This window comes from Manacus vitellinus, unplaced genomic scaffold (genome assembly GCF_001715985.3).
Source record: "Manacus vitellinus isolate BGI_N305 unplaced genomic scaffold, ASM171598v3 scaffold_46_pilon, whole genome shotgun sequence".
NCBI classification, from domain to species: Eukaryota; Metazoa; Chordata; class Aves; order Passeriformes; family Pipridae; genus Manacus; species Manacus vitellinus.
Window position 1 is genome coordinate 2911079 of NW_021940578.1, and position 8227 is coordinate 2919305.

The window sequence follows — 8227 nt, forward strand, 5'->3', positions numbered from 1 at the left end:
CAGCACAAAGTCCACTTTGCTTTTGCAATCCCTGCCAAGGGTCCATAAGATTGGAAAAGCTGGACTCTCTGCTCTTTACCTGCAATGTCAAAGGGAACACTTTGCAGCCAAGGCAATTTTTCACTCAACTCACTGAAACTTGGTATGACCCATTCCTTGGGAAAAGCCCAAGATGAGTCTAAGGCTTGGCTGAGGGTCTGACTGTGGGAAAGGGGGGTGTTTGGACACTCTGATCCCAACCCACTGCTGGAGACAGGTCAGCTCTCCCTGCACTGAGCTGCTTCCCACCACAGCTCACCAGCCACACACTCAGTCTGCAGTTCACTGGCAGCAAGGTGGGGAAGTCTGCATTGCACTTGGCCCTGAGTACTGGTGATGCAGGAGAAAATTCACCCAAACCTCTCTGAATCCAGTCACTTCCACAGCCACCAGGCCTCTCCCACTCACAGTCCCACTGTTTCTGCTGGGCTGCCAAATCAGAGGAGATCCATATCTGACAGACTGCAGGGAGGCAGCTGGCTCCCAACACAGCTCAGAATAATGGAGAGCTGACTCCTCATTTCCATGGCATTTTGCAGCAATAATAATCAAGATGATGGATTTCCAGCTATTATAATACTCTCACTAGAGTAACTTTATGTCAATCAGCACGTTAATAACAGTGCCTCTCTCAAGTTCTACAGCATTAATCACAGTCAATCAAATGCTCTTGCAGAACTCTGATAACAAAGTGTGACAACAAAATTAACTCTTAGCAGCAGCTCTGGTGAGCTCTTGAGTGCTCCTGAAAGTTTCATCCTAAATAACTCTCAGGCACCGGTGATCCAAATAAATATTGTGATTTCTTAGTCCAGGGGGAAAGTGTAGAAAAGGTAAGTAAATCCTTCCTAGAGAATGGTCAGACATTATCTAATTTCTTAGCTACAAATGTTGCAACATCCCTGAGTCTTGTTTCAATAACTGATAAACCCAAGTAGAAACTTAGTCTGCTGTAACATTTTCTTGAGGAACTTGACACAGCAAGTGTAGGCCGGTGAGAATTCTTCAGAACAAAGTCATTCCTGTCAATCTGTGCAAGGCTCTTGGCAGGAATGACAGAATAAATTGGAAGGTTTGACAGACTGAAAAAGATACACACACTCTGGTCTGACAACTGGTTTTCTTTTTTGTTCATTTGAAAAATGTACTAAATAGTTAATAAGTGAAATATAAAATTTCTCTGGTATTTTGTACTGCAGTGACATGAGAACCTTCAGAGACTTGGCAAACACAAATTACCTGACAAAGGAGATCTCAATTAAAGAAAAGAGCTCTCAGCCAAGAAACTCCAGTGGAGTTTGCATCTCTTCCATGAAGAAACCAGCTATCAAACCTTTGTGTGCACACACAAGTTAGATGGGCTTGTTCACCACTGCATCATAAAGGACATGGGGCATCTGCAGAGAAGCCCTCAGTGTGAAACATTCCCTGTAAACAATTCAAGTAAAATAAACAGTCAGTGCAAAATATGGCAAATTGGAATAAAAAAAGCCCTAAAAAAAGTTTAGCACCGTTAATGATACAATATTACTCATATTAATTCTGTTCAAATTGTTTTGAAAAGATGAAGTGTAACAAAGAAAACATCCAGGGAAAGGCAGTAAAAATGATTAAGAGGTACAGAAGATTCTCATTACAAGAACTTGGAGCCTTCCCTAAATTAAGAGATGGTTCCAGCAGGAGGCAAATAAAATAAGAATACACTGAAAGCCAGTAACTGACTGTACCTTGTATCCACCATAAAACCCAGAGTCTCCAATTAGGAAACAAACACTGAAGTGGGAGATTGCACAGGAGGGTCAGGAAACCACAGGAAGATCAACAGTGGCTGGTAAAGCCTTGACTTAATGTGAGGTAATGCAAAGGAATTAAAAAAGGATTATTCATGGCAATGAAAGTCACCCAGATTTAAGTGAGATGTGAGGCAGTCAGCAGCTCATGGAGTTTGTTCTCTTGTATTCTACAAGTAACAGTTCTAAATCACAAAATACTTCAAGGAATAAAAAAAGAAAAGCACTTTTTCTCTCTGGAAAGCAGTGTCTATTCTCCTACTCTGCAGGAATTCATCCCCTTCCTATTTTGGAACAAATCCTCCAAATCTGTCTCAAAGCTCTTCCCTAAAACAGCAATCACCAAATTTTCTCTACATCTTCTACACAGCAGTGTTTAAGCAACTGTGTGATTTCTTAGAAGAGAACAGTCTAAGAAAGTTCTGGAAAATCCTAATACAGTAAAACAGTTCTACAAGGAAACTGGTATTTCAAGAGAAACTTAGTAACATTGAACTTATTTTCAGGAAAATTAAAACAGTGTTTTCCCAAGAAGGAAGAATAATCTCCAAACACACTGGATTAATTAAAAAAAAAAAAAAAAGCAGTGGAATACCAAGCTGCTTTTCTTCCAGGTCACTCCTTGTTTCACAGCTAACCCTGATCAACAGGAAAAAATTGATTAATACTAGAAAGCTGCCTGGTGCCTTATTTCACTCTGCACTGTGGGTTATGTAACCAAAGACAGCATTAGCAAATTTGCTGGGAAATGCCACAACTGTGGCCTAGATGTACTTTATTTTTTTAACTTGAGAAAAGCAGTCTAAAGAACTGGGGCTAAAGAAGCAAAAGTACGAAGAAAAACACGGAAGGCTTTAGAACTGCAATTATCAAATAACCCAAGAACTTTCCTTCTGTGGGATAACTGCAGACATCTGCTCTAAGAACTAAGCAGCTGAAACACCCCAACTTGTTACCACCAGGAAGGGCAGACTGTTATTTTAAGTTACAGACACAGACCCCCCAGAGATGAAGTAACAGAGTGTGCAAAGTGCTCGTAGTCCTTGTTTTAATAATGAGCTGAGAACAGCACTGAGCCCTCACACTGCAGCCCTGAGCACTAAATCCAGCTCAATCCTCCTCCTAAGGGCTTCTGCTTTCCTGGTGCCATCACCAGGCAGTGACTTACAGACCAACTGGGGGGCTGCCTGAGCCCAGGGCCAGTGCAGACCCTCTGTGACACTGGTTCCCAGTGACATCCCCCACCCAGGCACAGTCAGGACATGTGGGAACTCCAAAGGGAATGTGGACACCCTGCTCCAACTGAGGCTTCTGCAGAGGAACCACACCCCCCAGCCCTCCCAGGCCTTGTCATTCCATCCCAGCACCAAACAGGTTCCCAACGTTCCCAGAAATCCCATACAAAGCACAACTACTGCTGTTCCTTAATAACTCAAGAAATGTCTGGATGTGCCAAATCCTCCTGTTTCCAAAAGTTTATACTTAGAAACACAGAGTTTAAGGGGTCAAGACATGCAATTTAGTGCTGAATTTTTAAGTTTTCTTTTAAATATAGATAATTTGATGCTTTATTCCCGAAATGAAGGTTTGTCTTCTCCCATTTTTAAACCCACAGGTAGGAGCAAGGCTGGAATGAATCACAGCCACTTCCCTGTGCTGTTCTGAAATCTCAGAGCAGCTGTCCTGGAACTGGGGGCACTGCTGGAGAAGGGAAGATGGGAATGTAAAGTAATACCAGTCTCCTATTGAAAGGGTACCATATATGAGGGATAAGAGAAAACTTTCACTGCCTAGCAGACTTCAAACATATTAGATACTCTCCAGATAGAATCTGCCCTTGACATCCCAAATGCAGCTTCTGAATGAGGGTTGTATAAACCTTCTTGTAAATCAATGTGATTTGGGGAAATCAAAGTAAATTCCAGTTTTAAGACTTTGCTCCAGATGATCTTGTTTGAACTCCTCCTTCCTTGCTTGTCTCTCCCCAGTCATTGGTTAGAAAATGAAAGTTTTTCATTAAATTTACTGGAAATAGAGCTTAGATAAGAATACAGTTTCACAGTATCCTTGCTACAAATGTACAACCTACACATCCTTCTCTAAGTTACATTCCAATTCATACACAATCATTTCTCTCACAAGCTCTTTTCTCTTTAGAAACAAACTTTTAAACTTATTCCAAGCACACAAGCCTAATAAATTCTTGTACCTTAAAAAACCAGACAATCAGGGCATCATTTGGCCATGATTTCCATTTGTGATGACATCCAGCTGGCAATCCAAGGCCCACCTTTTGTAAACAGGATGCATATTTATGGGACTCTGAAGTACAGCTAATTATTTGGAACTACATGAGAATGCCTAAGAAAGTATTAACAAAAAAAACCTGCACTATTTCTACTATCCCAGAATTCAACCTGCTGATTTCATCCTTACATTCCCCTTCCTCCAGCAGCAATCTGACACTGTTTCAGCAATAATTACACTTAGAGACAGAAGAAAAACCAATGTGACTTTTAGGATGGCAGCTTTTATTTAGAATCTGGGAAGCAGAAGCCTGAAGTTGCCCTTTGCATTCACACTGATACAAACCAAGGCACAAAAAATTCTTTATAACAGATAATAACTGATTCATAATTCAATCCCATGCTGTCCCTGGGCCAGTACTGGTCACTAAGTTTGCCTACAGCTCATGTTCTCCCTCAAACCTTTAAGAACTATGGGGACACCAAAACTGTGACAGCAGCAGAACCATTTAAGGTAACAAAGTTTTACAAGATTTATTAGTGATGGTCTGAGACTTCAAAACTGGACTATAATAAATAATCCCCATGGCACAGGTGACCCTGATGCAGGTGCTTTGCCTGCACCACAATGGAGAAGCATTTTAAGAGTTGACACAACTGTGCTTCTGAGGTCACTTGGTTTGGTGACAACCCACTCCAGTTGCATTGTGCAGCACATGCTTTTGGAAAAATGGAATTACAGCCTTTTTCCCCCCCTCTTGACAGGCTGAGCAGCACAGGCAGCCCTCAGTGCAGCCCCAGCACAGGCTGTGCCAGGGCTCTGCTGCCTGGCAGGGTGAGCAGTGGAACACAGGGAACAGCACAGTGAGGCACCAGCACGGGCAGGATAAGCACAGCAGAAGGAAAGCACTGCTCTCCTCTCCCCCAAAAAAGGCTTTTGTAGAGGTATTATTCACAAGCATACAGCAGGGCAAGCTTTTATCCTGGGTAACATCAGTATCTTTATTCTTCCAAACCAGACTTTTGATCTGCCACATAATCCAGGAGAGAAATGAGATTTTAGCCCTGTCTGATCACACTGGAGCCCAGGCAGCACCCTGCAGCAGGTTATATCCTGATAAATCCACAGGATATCTTTATGTATGACTACCTTTTGTTTTTGTTTTTTTTTATGACCATCCTTTCTTTAAAAAAATACTTCAGTCAGTGTAAAGTTCCTTTTTTAAGAAAGACTGAGTCTGAAGCCAGAGACACCAAGTCTTCCTTCTGGAAGGAAACATTAATCTTTGATATTACTGCTCACTGCTACAAATTATTACTGTCATATGCAGAGGAAGAAATGCCCTGATGAGACAAAAAAATATCTACAAAAAAATATCTACACTACTCCTCTAAAGGACACATGAATTCAACTGTAAAGTAAAAACCAAGCTGTTCTTTTTTTTCCTTAGAAGGAGAATTAATGAAAGACTTTGTGTTAATGCATTTGGTTGAACAAAATTCCCTACAAGCTTGGCAGGCAGAATAAAGCACATTAACTACGACCTGGGAGAAGCAGATGAGAAATGCTTAACTAGAAAATGCAATTTCAGAAAATGCAAAAGCAACAAAATAAAGAATCAGGTAATTTTTCAGCTGGTTGTTGGTCATGCACCAGCAGCTGGGAGCTCTTTACCATTAGTTATCATGGCAAAAGTAACAGCTTGGCTCTGCTAAAAATCTGTGATGTTCCCCAAGTTCATCAAGTTGTTTTCCTTTTTTCTACCCTCTTCAACAGCTATTTATCCTACTAAATTTCTTTCTAAATCTCAAATGCACTCACCACCTCGGGAACAAAATGCAGTGTTTCAATATGTACAAACATATTTGTAAGAGCTGCCTCTTCCCCCTGGGCTCCTGAGCTGCTGTGCCAGGGAGAAGGAAGAGGGAAAGGATTTATTCCAGCTCAGAAAAGCTATGGCTGAGCCAGGCAGGAGTCATCCAACACCTGGGGGATGTGAAGGGGTTTGAATGCAGACCCCAAAAGCAAAGCTATGCAAGGGAGAGGTGGCACCTGGAGGAAGTGCCATCCTAAATCCCCCCTGAAGGAGGTTCTGGACCTTGTGTCAGGGATCACTTGGGAACAGGTCACACCAAGGGCAAGGAGAACATTCAGGCTGGACTTTGGGTCTGCCCCAGACCTGGGCAGCTGCTGGTTCTTAAATGCCACCTCCACTTCCCAAATTTAGTCCAGCCTACCTCTTCTGGGATCTCGGTCTCACCTACAGCCCAGGGGATTTATTCAGAAATAAACAACATGGACAGTTCTACAGCAATCAAAGCCTTGAGCAATTGGGCAAAACCAGCCCATTTTTAACACCTGTGAAATGGTCACCTTTTCTGAGCAGGGCTCATTAAATCAATGGCAGGAACAAGGTTATTTGCTAATTGGTAAATATCTTATTTGTCCAAGGACAAGGCCCAAGATGCATTAAAAATTCAAAAGGATATTTGTTTTACTGAATACAGAAAAATTATGAGCTTTATTTAGTACCTCCATGTTCTGAACTACTGAATTATAATACATCTCTCAAATAATATCTTGCTAGTCATTCCTAAGGTATTAAACTGTCACTTTACTCCTCTGGAAAACCTGTTCCTAAAGGACACACTTGTTCACAGAACTTGGCAGTTCTTACTTCTATTTTCTCCTTAATGTGTAAGACAACAATGTGCAACACAGGCCAAAATAAAGTTTACTATGAAAGAATTTATTCATCTGTTTAGGTCACCAATAAATTAAAATTCCACAACCCTCTGGAGGAGCTTCTCTCTAGAAGACTTCTTAAATTGCTATTTAATCTCAAATATTACCTTGTACTGACTCCTAATTTTCCACATGCACCAAGTTAACTCACAATATCCTTCTCCTGCCACCACTCTTGTATCATATAATTAGAATTATTTATTTTTAAATTAATTACTTTTAATCCTGCTCCTTCATTTAATCCTTTATTTTCCAAACAACTCTCAAGCTTGGGGTTAAGAAACTTCCATATCCAAGGATACAGCTGAAGCTACAAAACCAGGGATAGCAGTAGAAACCATTCTGGAATCCTCACTGCACCTACTGCTATCAATCTGCAGAGGAAAAAAATATATTTCTTACAAGAAAATTGCTGTGAATTGCAAATATTAGCAGATGTTACTACAAACACTAAAACAGCTGAGAATAAATGCAGAGAAAAGAATTCCAATAAATCCTGTGAAAAACAGAATTATACAGTTTCAGTTGTTTTATCATTTTACAACTGAAACTTGAATCATAACAACTCAAATCAACTAAATGCTAAGAATTTGGTCTTTCTCCTCCATGATACAAGAGTATAATTCCATAAATAAATTGCTCTTGGTTGTTCTCAAATGCTTCATCAATATTGTGCTTGGAGTTGTTTTTTGCTGGGTTGCTTTCTATTTAATAATTGTGAGCCTTGGTACAGAGCCTGTGTTCATAAAACGGGGGAAAAGATTTATTGTTCCTAATTATGAAACCTGCAAAGCCCATAACAGTTAAAACTTGAAACCTACAAACCAGCACAAAATCAAAACCCAGCAACCAAGTTAGTTTACTGATATTTTTACCTATAACTCCATGAATGCAAATCAAACTTCTGTGCCATGAAAAATTACCTTGGAAATTAATTCTGTCTGGCTTCTCTGATTTATCATATAATCAAATTCTTGCAGGTTGTTTTTCTAGCCTTTCAGGTAAATCACAGGCACACAAACTCCATGTGCTAAGATAAAGCAGATTTAGGAAAAACCATAATACAGCCTGTAATTTACTGAGCCTTGCTCATATATGTGCTGAATATGCTTTTCATTACAGGCAGGTAAATAAAAATCAGTGCTTGAATTTCAGCTTGTATTTGCTTAACCCACAAATTACTGTTCAAAAGAACTAATTGTGTTGCACCACAGCCCCCTCTTCAATCTCTAAAATAAAAAAACTTACATAATAACTGTTCTCCTCGATATCTGAGCTTGTTCCCAATGTGAGTTCCACAACCTGTAAGATCAGGCCCTAAATTATAAGTTAAATACTACAATGATGTCACTTAAAATGTTACCTTTCTTTTGGTTCATTTGTAACATTCAGAGAATTCCAAAATG

General features: G+C 40.3%; 1 protein-coding gene across 1 annotated transcript in view; it reads right to left on the reverse strand.

The window, feature by feature from the left end:
- Positions 1-8227, reverse strand: part of PRDM2 (PR/SET domain 2) — a 28352-nt gene that overhangs the window by 19028 nt on the left and 1097 nt on the right.